Here is a 19,327-nt window from a genome sequence, read left to right as displayed (position 1 = left end):
TTAATTTACACCGATCAGAAAAAAATGATCGAGGTCATGTGGCAATGTGAGGATTCACCACAAAATACCATGTGAATTGTAGCAGAATGAAAATCATAGGAAATAGTCGTGAATCATAATTATTTATACTGATATTTCCGATAAAACTGCATAAATGATTTAAATTAATTTTTTACTGATACACATATCAAATTCCTTTTTGAAAGCCCGTATAATTGCAAGGAATGAGTTTAATCAGCTCTATAGGTAACTGGTTTCTTTCAATTATTGTCCTGATGAGGAATGAGAATTTTTTTAATATTCACTATAGGGATCTCTGTTTCACTTTGGACGGATGAAAGTGAACAGTTCCAAGCCTCCAAGAGGCTGAGATGTGAAAAATTCGATAATTATATGAATAAAAACAATTATACAGATCATATGTTAAAGTGCATTTCATGAAGACAAGGGTGAAATATGCTGAAAATAATTCTTGGTTGGAAATATCTCTAGGCATCACATTTTACTGTCAGATTGAGACGAGATAATCTGAGAAACCATTCAAGAATGGGAGCAAAGGGATGTTTGAGGAGAAAAAAATCGTCGGCCCATCATTCAAAGGTTCAATGTTGGAGGTCCCAAGGACGAGAAAGCAGTGAGAAGCAAAGTGGACGGACGGAATGAGGAGCAGAGAAGATGGTCGATCAGAGATGAGGAAGACAGGGAGGAATATGCGCGTCAGACGGATTGTTAAGTGGTCGTGACGAATCTGGCCAGTCCACGGTCAAGTGGAGGGCATCAGGGAAGGAATTAACTGAATAGCCAAAGCTGATCAAATCTCCGACAGTAAAAATTGTCGACCAAACTATTAAACATCTTTGCGACCGTGCATAGGACACCACAATAGTCTAAGTTACGTATTGAATTATAGCAAAATTTGGGCTTTCGGACCAGTTATTGATTTAACTAACATTAAAAATAGGAACACAAAACTGGAAGAGGAGAATGAATTGTATTATTTCGGAGGAAGAATATCTAACGGTCGAAGGAGCAAGGAAGTAATTATCCCAGGAATAGCTGAGGTGAGGAGAGCATTTTATATAAAGAAATATCTAACAGGGGAATATTTCAACTTTGAGGTAAGGAACGAACGAACTTACATTTCGTGTATGCTTTTATGAGTATAAGAAGCATGGAAAATGAAAACAGCAGAGATAACAAGAGTGGATGATTTCGATATGGAATATATTCAGAAGAATAATAAAGAACAAATGGAATGACCGAACAAATAATAATAATAATAATAATAATAATAACACGTCTTTATTGGGCGAGATTGGGACTAGAAAGTCCCATCTTCCATCTAACCCCTCGTCAAACAGTAAATAAATGCAGTTAAATACATTGTCTAGTTGCTCATGAAATAATGAGGAAGTCCAAAGACGTGTAGGAGGAACGAGATGCCTATTCAAAGCCATAAGGGGAAGGTGGTAAAACTTAATCATTCACATCTTGAGAGACATGATGGTCTGATAAAACATTCGTCGGGGAAAAGTGGATGGCGGGAGCGGAAAGAAGGAATTTGAATAAAATATGCGAAAGAGCCAAAATAAGCACGCAAAAGAGTAGAAATACGTAGAAAATATTAGAAAAATTGACTGGCGAGCAGCGTTAACCCAATCTTAGCATTGTTGACTATTGACGGTGATGATTGGCTTGATCAATACAATCGAAGTCAACGTCTAGTCACCATTAGGAGACCGAGTTTAAAGCCGCTGGGCGAATAGCAGGAACAGTTGGGTCATGGAGCCATGGGGTTAGGACAAAGTATGCATATTCTCTACTGAAGAAACGGGAATTAGAGGGCTGATTCCAACACTCCCTAACTTAACCCTTTAGAAAACTCCCACGAAGTGAAGCCCCGTTTCGTCTCAGTACTGCCTTACAACATTCTCATCCTTTCTTCCCTAGAACAATCTCATCGCTAGTCAGTCAGTAATCACACTGCTACAACAAATACTGCTCCTCCAATCCTCCTTCCACATCGTACTTTCACTTTCGTTCATAAATTTTACGCTTGAAGTCCTACCTCATTCCAGGCCGATAAAGTTAAGGGACTGTCCATCCGAAATTGAGTTTTATAGGCCATCACGACCACTATTTTTCATATTATATCTTTGATTTTAACATGAATAACATTAGTTTCGGGGCTTTATATCCGAAATTATTTCATACAATCCAACAAAATCGAATTTTTGAAAATTAATAACTACCGTTGTTTTTTTTAATAACCCCAATTAGTAATATCGATTCTCAATCGAAGTAAGTCAAATTATATTTATTTGGTATGTTAGCATAAAAACTCTTAACAAAAATCTGACGTTGGTTTAACCTAACTGATATTGGCTACCCTTTAATTTAATTTCAAAAAAAATTAGTAAGAATGCAAAATTACTCTCAAAAAGAATGAAAAAGAATTTCTCAGCAAAAGTCTTATTGCATATTAATTTAGCTTTTATTTTGATATTATATCTCTGATCATAACATGAATAACATTAGTTTCGGGACTTCGCATGCGGACTTATGTCATACAAGGCAACCAAATCGACATTTTTGAAATAGTATCTCCCGTAATTTTTTAAAAAGATCTTCATTAGCAATATCGATTCTCAATCGAAGTAAGTCGAATAATATCTGAGGTAGTTAGAGCGCCTCTATAAATGTAAAGTTTGAACCGAATTTGGTCACATATTCTTTGAAAGACCCACTGGCAATGACCCAAAGAGAAAGGGGTTCCCATGCGCCGTTTTTGATACTTGATGGTAAAATTAGGATAATTTAACATGAAGAAATGAAGAAATACGTTTTTTTTCGAGCTAGAGAAGCTGTTCGTAATAAAACGTTGCTAACACGGCATTCATTAGAACCACAATTTTGTGAGAAATCTAAAAATGTACGGGAAACTATAAGTTCGTGATGAAATACGAAACATATTCGCGATAAACTGCCTGAAACTGCCAAGATGGCTGCCGGGATCTCTGGTACCGATATCGCAAAACGAAAACCACTACACCGACTTTGCCTAAATTACGAAAATATATTTAGTTTTCCGGATTTCACAGACATCTCACATATTTTTTGCTTATTAAAATTTTTTATATAGGATTTACCACTTACATTGTGAATATTTAGTCAAGGTGTGTCATCAACAGTTCAGTGCCCAAGTATTCGATGTAGTGCTGAAACTAGCCAATTTAACTACTGTAAATACATTTTATAAGTCATTTTTGACTCTTGCATTGCGCAGAGGTGCAAAACTGCACCCACATTTCATTTCTAAGTATATTTTCTTTTGTTTCACTTTTTTAGCAACTCTATTACGTAAATAATAGGTAGTCCGACTGCATCATTTGACTTCAGCTCTAACTACTTTATACGATTCTCGATAGGAGTACATTACTATGAGAAATCTCACCGAAAGTCTATTTTTTTGGCTGTCATAGGCAACTGCTCAGCAAACTCCAACGAGGAGGAGCTTCCTATTCCATCACAATCCTGTCTTCCAACATTCTCATCCACAGATCCTTCCCATCGCATCTCAGCCACAAGCAATCCCACAGCGACAGCAATTACTCCTACACCCTTTCTCTCTCTCTCCCTCCACAAGGATCTGCTCCAGGGCCTCCGCCTTCCCACGCCATTTTCATTCGTGCTCGCAAGGAAAGTGATTCCCTCCCCCCCCTACTCCTCCTAAGACGATTGAACATCCCGCTCCGTTGGGGAGATCAAAGTTTTCCCAAGGACGAGGCGTGGTTCGGATTTCGGCCGCAAAACCTCGAGGGTGGAGCTCTCATCCCTAGCCTAGATCTCCACCTATCCTCCTCAATTTTCAGGCCACACAAACAAAGTAGGCATTTCTCAAGAGTTACTTGTATCTTAAGTTCTACCTTCGTAGCAGAACAGATAAGGTGAGATCTACGGCCTAAATCGTGAAATAGAAAATATTCTGCAATGGCCATAACGTAGTCGAAATATGTGATTTTGTGAATTAAAAGAGGGTAATCTTTAAGTACCGATTTGGACTGAGACATTTGTTGCCTGATTGGTATCTAGGTGACCTCGGAGTATGGACCGGTAGCTAATAAAATTGTGACCTTGCCAAAGTATTAGTCTTTATCACGGATAAATTACGCTACTGCCGTTGGAGACTACTTTCTGCTGTTAGCTCCATATTCTCTCATATGTAACTATTTTACATTTGATATACAAGATAAAATATTTACAAATTTCTACTCTGTAAACCCTAATTTTCAATTGAAGTAAATTTTTTTGGTACAGTACATTTTTTTGAATAGTGAATACTAGTTACAACGCGTTTTGAATCATAGCGTTATCGACAGGCCAAATCAATAATTGCCTTTTAAAATGAGTGGGCAATAAAACAAGTTTCCCTTATTTTAATATTCACAGGGTTTATGGAGTAGAACACTTCCTATTGCATCAATAAAATCGATCATCGTAATCACTAGTCAATAATTATAACATTGGTTTTACGATGCTCTCTACTAAATTCTACAGTCAGCTAATCTTTTCTTACCTACGTATTTCTTTTCTCTCACATCCTTCTATACCTGTTCCATATATTTTGTTCGCAGTCCTCCTTCTCCAACCCTGATATTTACTTGCCTTTTGATTCGTACGAAGATGCATGACTCCTTCTCGAACTGTTACATTTTGCCTTTTCGATGACGAATTTCTCGTCAAATAGACTTGAACAGGTTTTATTACAATTTTTATCCAATTATGCTACTACATACGATCCAACTTGGATGGGATGAAATATGTAAACACGGAGGGACCGTATTGGATAAATGAGAAAGCGATTATAGCCAGAGAAGAGGAGAAATAGTATGAGACAGAATAGACAGAGTATTATGTCAAATAAAGTGCCATTTTTAAAACATGCAAGTCACGCATATTTTAATTTTTATATCTCATTACCTCGAAAATGAAATAAGTTCAAATATGCTTTGCAAGATATGTTGGAACAAAATAATGAGTTAAAATTAAATAAAAGTTTCTACATTGCCTACTAATTTTAAAAGGCAAGTGTTAATTATATCATGTTGATGAGAGTTTTCATTGAAACGCGCGTTAACTAGAATTGACTATTCAAAGACTGCACAAAACAAAACTTGATATATTTTTCAAGAAAATGAGGGTTGATAATGAAGGACATATGCTTACACATCTCATGAAAGAATAAAGACGAAGTAATAATATCCCTGATAGCAGAGCGTAATAAATATTTGATCTCGTATCTCAAACTTTAAAAAGTTACGAATGAAAAATATCGAGAAAGAAGTTTTAAACTTGGGATGCTATTGAAAGACGAAGAAAACTAGAGATAATATTGAAAAATGCATACTTTATGAGGACTGAAAGTTTATCTCATGATGATAGAATAAGTGAAAACTAATAATACGTAACCAAATAAGAAAATTCAAGCGAAAGTATAGCACCCTTTTTAATGATGACACTGATATAATAATTTTTGATGACACTGATTTAATAATGATACCGATTTCGCGGTCCAGAACACTACGGTTTCGGTAACTTTTCGTTCCAACTAGATTTTTTATGATGAAGCCTCCTTCAAACAAGAAAAATACATTGCTACCACCAAAAAATGTCAACTGCATTCAATCATTTTTTCCGGCGAAAACTTTGAAGGCCCTCCACAAAATATCAAATCCCCACGAAAATGGAACAGATTTGCGAACGAAAACAAAGGCAGAGCTATTAAGCTCGGAAAGGGAAACTTTAAAAAGAAGCCGAGCTCTTTTAACTCCCGACAAAGAACCTTTCTGATGATTTTTCTGAGGCGCCTCCCCCCGCGTAACTGACCTCTGCGGTACCCCAACCGAATTTCGTCATGATTGGACGCCTGGAGCAAACCTCAGCAAACACTACCACCCACTTTTCCCAGCCCGAAACTCTTTTATATACCTACACTCTTCCCTACACCACACGTTCCTAAAAAAAATCCCTCCTCGCTTCACGTAGAAGATCCTGGATTAACCTCACCTCCGTCAGGGCAGTTTTCCAACCCCCCGTGGGCTTCCGGACGGACGCGTCAAAAAACAAAGCGGACCTACCGACTGCTATAAGTTGGGATGGACTCCCCATGCGAACGAGGAATTTAATCAAGCCGCCCTTCCCAGGCCTTTGAAGCGGGTCCGACGAACGTACTGGAGAGCAACCCGGAGGGCCACCAGATTAATGGGAGGAGAAGGCAAGGCGATGGGTGCATGCGGTGTGTGGCGTGTCTAGCAAAACGGCAGTAACGGTCACCTCCTCCCCCGAACGGGTTAAGTGAAAAAAAATAAACTCAAAAAAAATACGAGACCACCCTCACAAAATTTCCCTCGGGGATGGCAGCTTCTGCATTTAAATTCTGGAGCCATTTTATTAGTTTCTAATCAAAATTGGGGAATGATGCTATTGAGAAAAGATATAAGAAGGCCACATCGTGAAAACGAGAAAATTAAAAAAAAATAATTTTGGTTCTTTCATAGATAAAATTTATTTGCTTAATATTTCAAAAACACGAGATCGCCCTTCGAAAATTTCCCCTGTGGATACCAGCTTCAGTATTCATATGATTTTACCATTTAATCATATTCTAATTGACGTAAGGAATTATGATATTTAGGAAACATTAAACCCTCATATGTGTCAAAGTTAGCCTTTATTCACATGTTTTCTGATTGATAATGTTAGTTACATCTATTACCTTCACTTCGCTTCGTGCATTGCTAAATTAAACCCATTATTGTGGAAGTTATAACAAAAAATCTTGAACGCTGAATTCTTGTCCATTTGTTACCGCAATGCTCTCTATTCCTGTTCCCTGTTGTCAGGGAATTCCTGTTGTCTGTTATTTTCAAATTAAAGTTTGAATTTCCTGTGTAATGGTTGTTTTAAATATTCTTACTGATATGAAGTGCTGGAAAAAATTCGCTTTTTAATGTTAAAATTCTCTTATTTTTTATGTATACAAATACTAAAAATGAGGACCGAATAAAAGTCGCATATGCCCATCTGATATAATTTTGCTTCACTGCGTCCACCCATGTGTTATAACTTTGCAGTGTACATATGATGCAAAGTTCAAAAACGCTATAAATCGAACAGTTATATGTGAAGTGAGAAGATACGAGTGATACTTCGTGATTTTCACAGGATACTGACGATCAAGACAAATCTTACGAATATTCTGGGAGCTCTATCCTACAATTTCTAAAAATGAAGTCGCATTGAGGCCAAACAACAATCTAGAACAAATCCTTTTAGTAGATTTTTCATATTAAAATGATTTGCTTCCATAAATACGGGACCTTTCCTAAAACCTTTCCCCAGGCAGCTGAAGTTTCTGTATTCCAAATCTCGAACTATTTATAATAACCTTATTTTCTTTTATGCCTGAAATACACAAAGTTCGCACTTCTCATTCTGCAACTAGAGATCAACTTTGATGGCCACTAGGGCGTAGAGAAGTGATAGCAGGCCTAGTTCCAGTACGTGTAGTGACTAGAAAATCAGCAGGAACGGTTCACCTATCTGTATTTGACCAATGTGAAATGAAGTTAAAATACCACACTAACCGTAAGCATCCGTTATGGTGACTGGTAATATTCTAAGCGTTTGATAACCGAAACCCTTGCCTGTTCCCAGTACTACCAAATTCATACGAGAGATGCGGAGGTGAAATACATTTCAAGAATTAAGAGGAGAATATTTTCTTCACTTGTGCTCAATTACCAATTTACCACTTTCTTAGCTAAATTGAGATAAAGGATTTTGTAATATTTAATCATAATGAGAACACCCGGGGAATCCTGCATACGAATTCCAGATAATTTTTAAAATAGGGATAGTAGATTTGTAACACTTTCACATTTAATTTAAAAACAAGCTGATACTCCATCATCAAGCTGATACTCCTTCGGACATCAACATATCTTCAAAATACAAGCCTTCAACCGCTTCCTATTCACATTAAAGTGATTTCTTTAGGAGATACTGAGGATGAATACGAGCTCATCCATGGTAATAGACTCATGAAAGACGACAAATACGTCGGAGTAGAAAACGAAATATACCCTTCCACGAGTCCACCAAGCAGAGAAAAACCAGGAGGGATGCTTGGTTAGTGGAAGAAGAAGGCTGAAGAGGCGTGTCGAGCAATGAGGCACAAACTATCCACCCTCCCTGGGAGGTACGATGAAATAAATTAAGAGACCTCCCTCACTATATTTCCTCGGGGGATGCCTGCTTTTTTATTTATATTTTTCACCATTTTATAATTTTATATTCCATAGATAATGAATGATGGCAATGTGGAAATATTTAATGGAATTGAGAGGTCCCATGCAAACGCTTTCAAAAATTGATAGGTTTAATAGTGCGCTCACGCCATTACTAATGCCGGGCTTAAGGTTTGTAACAACCTTGCGCTGTTGGAACACAAATTTATTCAAAAAATTTCAAAATAATCATGCGCATAATTCTTCCCGATTAAAAGGAGAAAAAGAAAGACGATGATCAGTAGCATGATAAGAATTTCCCATGTAGCATTTAAAGACGCAGGCAGTGTAAAAAGTGAAGGTTTTTCGATAAAAATACTGAAATAAGGGAATAATAAGGAAAATAAAGGAATAATAAGTTGAAGACTTCAGCGATAAACTATCCAAAATTAAAGTTTTCTAGTTAATTTCATTTCAATGCATTGATCATACTAAAATTAAAATGGCTTTCGACCACTTTCAGACTAGCCGACATTAGATTCAATAAAACTGCGCTTCGAGTATCTTTATTTTCATCCAATGAAGAGGGTTTAACAAAGAAAGAATACAAAATAAAAAGAATAATTCGAATACCTGATCACCATGAAAATTTAGATGCTTCTCACGAACGTGTTTCAATTAATTTTAGGCAAACATTTATGCCATTTGAGCTAGTTTTGATCCAGCACTATTTTCATGCATATACTATAACTAAGTGTGTGATAGTAAATATGCTGCCTCCATTTCTGTGCATGTAATGAATAATGTAAAGCTTAGGAAGATGAGAGGATATTTTGAAATATAAACGATGAAATAAAGATAATTTATCACACGAAGGTAAATATGGATTATGGGACAGATATTTGCAAGCATCAACTTTTTCACAAGGGAAATGTAAAATAAACCACATTAATTACTTTCGGAATTTTCATGAAGTATCATTGAAAGAATCTTTAAAAACTTTTTAAAAGCTTTACTCGATTCTCCTGGAAAAAAATTCGATATTTTAGACAATAGCTTATGAGAAACCAGTAGTCTCTATAAACATCCCATCAGATAATAAATTCCCAAAGACTATTAAAACTCATGTGATACAATCATTAAATCGAGCTCTCCAGTTAGGTATCGAAGAGGGTGAATAGTACGAGAGAGTGGAAGAAGATTGAAAAAAAAAAAAAATGATTCCACACCACCTACCTCAAGTCCAATTTCCTGTCGCTCCTTTTTCGCGCTACCCGAACCCTTCCTATTATGTTGTGGCTACTCTCCCGGTGAGGAGAGCGACCAGGGAAAGAAAACCGTAGCACACACACATACAAAAAGAGACACTGCTCCCTCGCAAAGCTTCAAAAACCCTCGAAGGGTAGCGAGCCCATGGTACATAGAATATTGCGGGTGACGACGCAAAGGCGAACTAAGTTATTACGTTCTCTATTGTTTTGACGGGGGATAAAATAGAGATTGGGTATACAGTGTGAAAGGGCAAACGTTGTACGAAAAAAAATATATGTTGAGAGGACAAGAGCATCTGTTTTTTTTCGAGCTGGTATATTACCACTAGCCGAGGGCAAATCGGGATTATAAAGGACATAAGCCCACCCACCGTGAGCAAGGACACTGGACTTTGAGTGAGATCGAGGTTTTGCATACATCAGATAGAGAAGCATGATATTGTATCAGCGTCCGAGGTCCTAATTTCTTGCTGCGTATCCATGGTTCCACCAAAGGGGTCATAATCATCTTTTGCCTTTCTTGCGGCTGAAGGATCAGGATAAAACCTTTCAAGTGATAATACAAAATGACAATTATTCATGCTCAGCACTCGTATATACTAGAATACGCTTAAAATAACGTCCTCACACCCGTGGAAAAGGAAGAACTTTTTTCTTACTCATTTTTAAACAATAGAATGGAAATATCCCGTCATGCCTTAGCAGACGAGATATGAATCTAAGTGGAAATTTAAAATATCATGAGGATTTTCTGCATTCTGGTAGCATGTCTTTTTCTCTTATCTCTCGTAAGGTAAATTTGAAAAAATATAATTAGCAGAAAAAGCATTAAACAAATTTGCAAAATTGAATCCAGTCGCGTATCAAAAAAAAGTCTGACTGAATATAAAAACTATAAAGCTTTTAAATAATTTGGACCGATTGGATAGCTTAGTCTATCCATTCCGTAAAACTTAAGATACATGCGATCTCAAGCCTTTTTTAGGGCATAAAATGTTTTTTTTAATGTAGGTGCCTAAAAATAGACGTTATCAAGATTTTTTCCTATTACAAGCTGAACAGATTCAAAGTGCGTTAAAAACAGAATACGCAAAAAAAGTACTATCAATTCTTGATAATTGATGCTTCTACTAGAGACTGATTTTTTGACGCAAAACTACACTAAAAATGACAGAAAGATTACATAACCATATTCCTACAAATAAAATGAAATTTTTGCAACACTCATGACCATGGTGCTATTACCTATGGTTTCAATAGTATTATTTTTGATTCGATCATACCGGATTATCAACCGCTTAAAGACTACAGGAACACAGATAATCTTAGTAGATCCGCAGTTCAGGAAAAATGAGGAACCAAATGATCCAATATAGGCAAATAAAACATATTTGCTAAATTTATACGAACATTATCGATCCATCTAACATTTCTTCAAATAACTAATTGCTTATGTGTTAGTCTATTCACACATAGGCTTTGAGCATTAAATATTCAACTGTAAAATTCGATGTCTATATCACTTCGGATATTCACTTTTATATCATTGACCACCCATTACTACCAAAAAATCTACAATATCTATAACTAAGTATGATCTGTATTCACAGCTATGCGCTGGCTCTTTGCGAAGGGCAGTATTTAGGAAAAAATCCTATTAGGATAGGATTAAACTCTTCCTTAGAGACTCCAATATTATTACCGAGTAAATAGGATAAGGACGTAATCTCACAGATAACCACACCTCCAATGCTGTAATTGAAATTCTAATCGCCATACTTAGCAGTAAATATCCACTCAGGACGTTTACACGCCAAGTTGCATCACATTGTTTCTCAGAGTCCTTCACGTCCTTCTTTAGGCACCTGCATTTGCATGAGAAACCAATTTCCGAGGAACTATGAAGATATTGAACAAAGGTAATGTAAGGACCCAATTCCGCATGGTAATGAGGTACGATAAGCAGATTCAAGGGTTTTCCGGGAAAAGACCAAATGTTGAAACGCTCAAAATTCTCTCTTCTGCTCTATTCAACAGCCAAATCCAACATTTTACCCTCATTCCAGTACGTCAGCTACCTACTCATTTAGGAAAACTACAGCCTTATTCAAGTTGTTACCTACTACGGCGGAAAGAGAGCGTTGGAAGAAGAAGAGCCCGAGAAAAGAGACTGATGTTATTTCAATCCTCGCAGTGTCTGGTCAACGGACGAAAATTCCCAAATTCATGGAAGTGGATGAGAGCAGAAAGAATAATATTTGATAAGGCCCGAATATTTCCCACGGTGCAATTTCAGCAACGAATACCTCCCGACCAGAGGCCACTAGTGAAAACAATTTCGTGCATTCCTCTATTAAGACAAAAACTAAATAAACAAGCTGATGAGAAACAACGTTGTAGATCATGGAATATTTACGATTAACTACCTCTCCCGGAAAAAGGTATGAGGTGATTGCCCTTACCTTAATAATGTATGTTACCTATGAATGGAAACAATTGCTAACAATTAACGATATTACATTATTAATACCATATGAGTAAATTAACTATGGATTTATAGATAAATCGTAATGCCACTATATTTTTGGAATATCCAACAAATAAGTTTTCTAGAAATACAGTATATTAAAGACGTTATCTTGCCTGAAACCATCAATAATATACTTACGATTAGTGAATGTCCTGAACAGAAAATTCACATCAATCAACGTATCAAGATGGATTCAAGTAATAAATAGAGTTCAATTTATATTGTACATTTCATCCGATTAACTGTAATAAAAAAATGAAATATCTGGTGCTTTCCCGAAGAATAGACTGAAAAAGGCATTCTCGGGTTTTCAACCACGCGGGAATGTCCATTTTCTCCAACGTTATGAGGTCTCACAGTTCCGCATCATCAGGGAATAATGCTGCTCATTGCACTAAGGTCCTGGAACCAGCATCTTTCTGTAATGACGAGGAACCTTGAAATATCGGAGAAAATGGACACTGTCACCCATCTGGTAACCCGAGAAAACCTAATTCTGAATAATAAAGTATCTTGAAAACTAAAATCGTTTCAGGCATGGCTTGGTGGAAGTTCGATACATCCAAGATAAGCACTACAAATGGCAATTTCCACCCTTTAATTCAAAACTCAATCACCAACTTATCCTCTACTGTCTTACCACCGTTAAATTTTTTGCTTGATAAACATAATAAATGGAAATAAACACATCAAATGGCTATATCGAACTTCCACCAAGTCAAGCCTCATACGATTTTATGCGTTCGCATCGCAAGTAATGCGGTTAAGGACAAGTTGGTGGTTGAGTTTTGAAATAAAGTATGGAAATTACCATTTGAAGTGTTTATCACGGATATCTTGAAAAATAGTTTTGATGACTATCACAAACGGTTAGCAGGGCTAAAAACGATAGGACCGAGATACAGGCATATAAATACCCCCCAAGGTGAGGGTAAACTTTAGTGTACACAAAAAAATATATAAAAAGTCTCAATTTGTTAAGAAATAGCTATTAACACGGCACGAGAGCATTCTTAAATATTTTTCCCCACTTACGAGAAGAATTTATTGTAATGAAGGAGGTTCTGCATAATTTCCATAAAAACAACGACGTATAACAGTTTAAAATATTACCTTCATTACGCGGACGCGGATAAATATTACGAAAGCCTTGAGGGGAGACCAGGAGAAGGAAGGGTTTATCGTGTTCTGGCCGAGTGGCGTTCATGTTCGAAGGAAAGGACCGTGCTTCCACGCAAGTGCACACGCATGGACGAGAGCTCGGACGTGCGTGAGAAAGATCTTCGGACGCGAGCGTGATTCACAAGTCACGCCTTATTTCGTGTACGCCGACCAAATCGTCCGTCTGAGGTGTTTTTTTTTTCTCTCTTCGCCGACTGCAGGAGAGAACGGATGTCTCAACTGTTGTGGGGTGAGGGGCAAGTGACGCTAGGGTCGGACTTCTGGGAGAACACGTCGATAAGCCCTGATATAAGAGCCAGGGAGAGAGGGTCCCCGGTTTGTTATTCGACATGCGATCCCGAAAAAAAATAAATAGAAATAAAATGAGAAACTAATAAAAAGGCAGGAGAGAAAATGTCCCCCAGGTCAACCAAAAAACGACACAGCGAAGGAGGAGCAAAGAAAACAAGGCCAGCCTCTTACACCATTTAGATTGTTTGCTCTAGGATCGCGAGAGCTACACAGAACGTTGTACAGCAAATACCTTTCTGGACGGATATTTTTGAAAGATTATTCAGCAGCAGCATTTCCTGAATATCATCGGTCTATGCCCATGCAATTTGAAATAGTTGCATAATTTATAAAAATAATAATTAATAATATTCATGAAATTCCAATAGCATCATTAGTGATTTGCGAGCAGTGCTTTTTAATCTCGAGTCGAGTATCGTGTCGAGTTGAAAAGTACTCGCGAGTATCGAGACGAGTCGAGCCATGGTAATTTCTGGACCAGGCAATTCAACAATGCATGCTCCAGCACATTCTCTTTTTTACAATCACTTTGCATACATTCTATTCTGAATGCTCATTCTGATGTAAAAAGGAAAAAAATAATGAGGAACATTGTGTCAGCATTAGGAGATGAATGGAAATTCTGTGTCTTGAACAGTTGAAGCTCAGTCTAAATTAATTAACCCCTAGTAATATGCCCAAAATATAATAATGTGTGATTCGAAACGGGTTGGAAGAGCCTTGAGTAAAGGCATTTGCACAATAGTAATAAAGATTACATACGTAAATTAATCACCGGCTTACTGGCCTTGAAAGCTCTGCAACAGAAACTACTCGACTCGACTTCACATTCGTTATTCTACTCCAGGGGCGCCGACTTATAAAAAATATTGGGGGGGCCCATATCGGAGGTCTTGCCCCGGGGAGAGGTTAAATTCAAAGTGTGTCGCAGCACCGAAACACTATAATGATTCACACCATTTGTTTTCAGTTAACCTGCTTACTACCGAATGTATTTGTTTTAACACCTTGCTGAATTTATTTTAAAAGGTAACTATCGTCAAGCATGGGAAATAAAAAATACCAATATATTTTTGTGATTTCACAAAGCATAATATAACTAAATTATTTTCTTGAATTATTGAGGGGGCTCCGCCCCCCCAAACGAATCTTTGAGGGGGCCCGGGCCCCCTCAGGCCCCATGGAGTCGGCGCCACTGTTCTACTCGAAACATTCGAGTCGAGTACCAACTACTCGACTGGTCGGACTCGAAATTTTGAGTACTCGCACATCCCTAGCATCAATGCTTATTAATAATAGACTACAATGGCATTTGAATTTTTCATTTCTTTTAAAGCTAGAAAAACACGTAATATTGCGACTACATATTCGGAACATTTTTCAAGTATCGTCGAGGCATTAGCAATTATATTTCCTGAAGACCATCACTCGCTATTCAATATATTCAATTTAATTCTTGCAACATTCATGCATTTACAAATGTACGAGACTGACAATTTTAATCTTATACCTTCAACTACGGACGTGGGAGAATACACAGTGCTAACAAATGCGTACTATTTCTCGCTTGTCATTGTAGGATTTAACATTTCGAATATTTGAATCATTAGTACATTTTTTTGATCAGTAATACTGGTTAAATATAACTTAAAATGTATCACGGGGATTTGAAGACTCTCGTAGGCGTGGTAACATATTTATTCACCATGTTTCATTAACTGCAGAATATTTTAAATTTACCGGCTAACCATTCGTCCGTGAAAATAAATGTTCAAGGCACTGAATGTCTCTCTCCCCATTTCAATTAGTAATTTTGTGGTATTATCGTCTTCCTCGTATAAAATTGCAATATCGAAGTAATTCTTTGCAAATATCAAAACTGTCAATAGGCGCTGAGAGGTAATTATAATAACGGAGTTCAAATCGCATGAAATTCTGTGTGAGGACTTTTATTCATCCGTAGGCATAAGATTAGAAAATCTTAACACAAATTCTAATGGAAAAACGGGTTTATTATCTTCTTTCCATCAGAACTTATAATTAAATAGATATTAATAATAATAACAGTTTATAATAATAAATGACCGTTTAATTATTACCGATAAAACAGTCCACAGCAATAGACCTGATCTAGTAGTGCAAGATAAAACTCACAATGAAACTTACTTGATAGACATTGCCGTATCTAATTCGCATAATAACAGCCTACACCAACAAAATGGAAAAGTATGAAGTACTTTTTTAGTAAGTAGTTTATTACAATACAAAAAGCAGCAATTTTAAATACTTGCCGGATTGTCAGAAAATTTTTCAACACAGAGTAAAGAAACGAGAGTACTTGGTGATACCCGTACCTCGCCTAAAACCAGCAAAAATGCTGTGAAAATATATTTTTTTTTAAATAATAATACTGTCGTCTTTATTTCACAAGCGAATTTAAGACTAGATAGTCCTCTCTTACAATTAAATTGTTGGACAATCACATACATCCATGCCCTGGATGTTGGTCAAACCACCCAGGCGGGATTCGAACCGGCCACCTCTAGGTTAGCAGTCGAGGACTTTACCCCGGCACCAACGAGGCCGGCAAATTGGCATCACATGAGAAGAATAAGTCACTAAAATTATTCAAAAACATTATATAACAATTTGCACAAGATATTTACCAGGGAAAGCTTACCCGGATCATCTTTCAAAATCCGCACGATCAAAGAGAAATTGCCCTCGTTCTCTTGAGGGATAAAAATAATTTAAGGAAAATCAATCTCACCCAAGGGAAGGCGCATATTTTGTCTCGCTGCACGTACTGCATATGCAGATGACTCACCTGAGAAAAGAGAGGAAAAGAACACGGTCAAAGGTTTCCTTCTAAAGTAAATAGTCCAATAAAGGCACATCACAACGTAAAAATATAGTAGAAACCAGTAATTTACACTTTCAAGAAAAAATAAGCATAAAAATCAAATAATGACACACATTCACAATCGAAATAGAATAAAAAATGAACACGAGTGGAACAGAAAACTTTTGATAGTCATCAAACGACAAAAATAGCAATAATAAATTCCTACAAGAATATTGCGTTTGAATTCTAATTCTCAAACTCAGCTTTGGATGAATTATTTAATACTATATACTTAACAACTATAACTCAGATTTGGATCAATTATTTAATAACGCCTTCCCTGATTCATTTTATTTGAAAAGCCAATGTAGAAAGCTACATTTAAGAGCTGTAAAGAATGCAACACTTACGGTATGAAAACGGTAGGTAATTAAGTTCAAAGGGCCGAAAATGATAGTGCATTTTGAGACTAAAATACTGTGGTACCTTTTATCAAGAGCAATTTCTTATGCAAGGGTTCCAGGCTTTACCATAGTAGGTCTGTTGCCTCCGCAAGTCTAGACTATATAAGGTACGTCCCAACGTTTACCGGGAGATAATTTTTCCCGTTATCTCTTGAGCGCATATCACCGCATACTTTTGGATCCCTGAACGCAAAGTTCTCCCAGAAATTAAACGGAGCTCTATAGCATCAAAGCAATATTTTTCCCGCGCCGCTACCATCCCTAGAGCTTTTGGAGACCCCGTTTGAGGACGCTATTCCATTATTGCAGCCCCATTTAATATCTTTAACTCGGTACCTGCGCCAAGTAGTCTCCTATGTAATATTCAATATGAACGACAGGAATAGATAGCACACAAACTCGGCTGCAAGCACTAAAAGCTAAAAGGAGCTTCATTTGACGTGAAGATTGCTTCCTGTGAAACCATTTGAGAGAGTATTTTAAGATGGAAGTTAATCCTAGCCCGAGTTTTTCATGCGGAGGGCATGGAAACTAGATGATGAAATTGAGAGTTGGTGTACTCAAATAAACTCAGATAGATAAAAGTTACTTGTACAATTTTCAGGGAAACTCTCCCCTTCTCTCTTCGAGTTAAAACATTTTTTCACTAGATATAAAAGCATTGGAGTGGAATGTAAACTAGCGAAATGTGAAGACCCTTATTCCAATATTTGTGATCACTGCGAGGAAAATATAGTCAAGGGAAAAGAAATTATGAAAAAAGCAGTAAAATATCAGTTTCTATAAAAAGAGAACTTTAAATTAAGAAAATTTACGATTCACTCAAAAAAAAAGTATTTGAATTCAGTGAGCGCAAATTCCACAATAATTCCATTGAAAATTACGCTCCATTCTTTGTAACCTTCATTAGCACACGTGTGCATTTTCTGGAGATTTGTCAATTCCGAAAAATTATCCGACTCATTTTCCCTCTTCCCATTACCTGACATATCAATTCCACTGAATTTCATAATGCACACATTTTATTGCAGAAACCTTCATTAACAAAAACCATTATTTCCAGAAAGTATCACTAGAATTTTTCCATCGGCCATGACTATACACTATGTACCCGAATTAGTTGATGGATACGCATCAATTTGATGACACTGGCAAATATTTTGAAAATGGGTAGCCATACAACTCCAATGCGAAATTATGTCTGGATATGTTACAGCTGAAGAGGGAAATATTCTCACATTTAAATCGATGCGCGATAGAAATAACAGCTCAAAATAAATGACAGGTACCATCATTACCTGACTAGTGTAACTAACTATTTTTCATTAAAACTCAAGTCATCAGTACAGAATTACTGAACTCAGTTTTAGCATCAGATAACACGAAATATGCAGTAATTCCATTCAGTGATGGTAGATTACAAAAATGAGGGTAGCTGTAATAGAAATTTAATTAGTATATTCCACAAATAACAAGGTCTTTTTCAAGGTCCATCACCTTTTAAATGATTGACTAACGGCCAGAACGTCCAAGTTTCGATTGTCAACTGTTTAAAATTAGTAAGCCTGCTTCTATGTACGTCTTTATGGGGATAGTTACCCCGAAAATTTTCTTATATAACGTTCTTTGTTGTTGGTAATATTTGGTTACTTCGGTAAATTTGTACGTAACAGTCATCAAAGTTTCTAAGCAACCGCTACTTAGGACTCATTAAGCATTTAAAACAATTTTTTTAGCACATCGTTCAAAAAAACACGACGAATGATAAATAAAAAATATTGAATTTTTTCTATAATTATATTTTCTGATTATTTTTTCCCCTAAGACATAATTATTCATTGGTAACTTGAATGAAAAGAAGGAAGCCTCCAGCCTCGAGTCATATTAGCAGAAAAGACGCGCTGAGCTCCCAGTGATGACGAAATGCATGTCAAATGTGTGAGGTGACTCATTCCATTTCCTGAGCTCGTTAAAGGAATGAGAAAAGAACAATGCGGTGACTGTGGCAAGAAGATTACATAGAGGAGGCTGCAGTCCGTCACGTGTTGGCTTGACGTAATTTTCGGTTTCCAAAAATGTTCGCAGACGACCGATGAAGGCAGAGAAATCAGTTTTTCTCAAACTTCACAATGCAATACTTCCAATTGCAGGGAATAGCACATGGGATGTAATGAGTTTGACATATCACGCCATCGCGAGTATGATGTTGGTAAACAGCAATAGTTACGGATTATTTATCCGTGATATCCTAGCCCTCTGTCCGCCAGCGATACGAGTGACGACATTTGTTTACCCATTTATATGCCAAATTTATATGTTGACTGGGAAAATCTATTGGGTAGCATTGGTGGGCAGTGGGTTCAGAGTAAATGCATAAAAAACTATAAAATCGTTTCAGGCTTAATTTTGAAGAATAATGCTGTATCCATGATTTAAACACAAATGGTAATTTCCAC

Source organism: Ischnura elegans, chromosome 11 (assembly GCF_921293095.1).
Source record: "Ischnura elegans chromosome 11, ioIscEleg1.1, whole genome shotgun sequence".
NCBI classification, from domain to species: domain Eukaryota; kingdom Metazoa; phylum Arthropoda; class Insecta; order Odonata; family Coenagrionidae; genus Ischnura; species Ischnura elegans.
Note: the sequence above shows the minus strand (reverse complement) of the source record.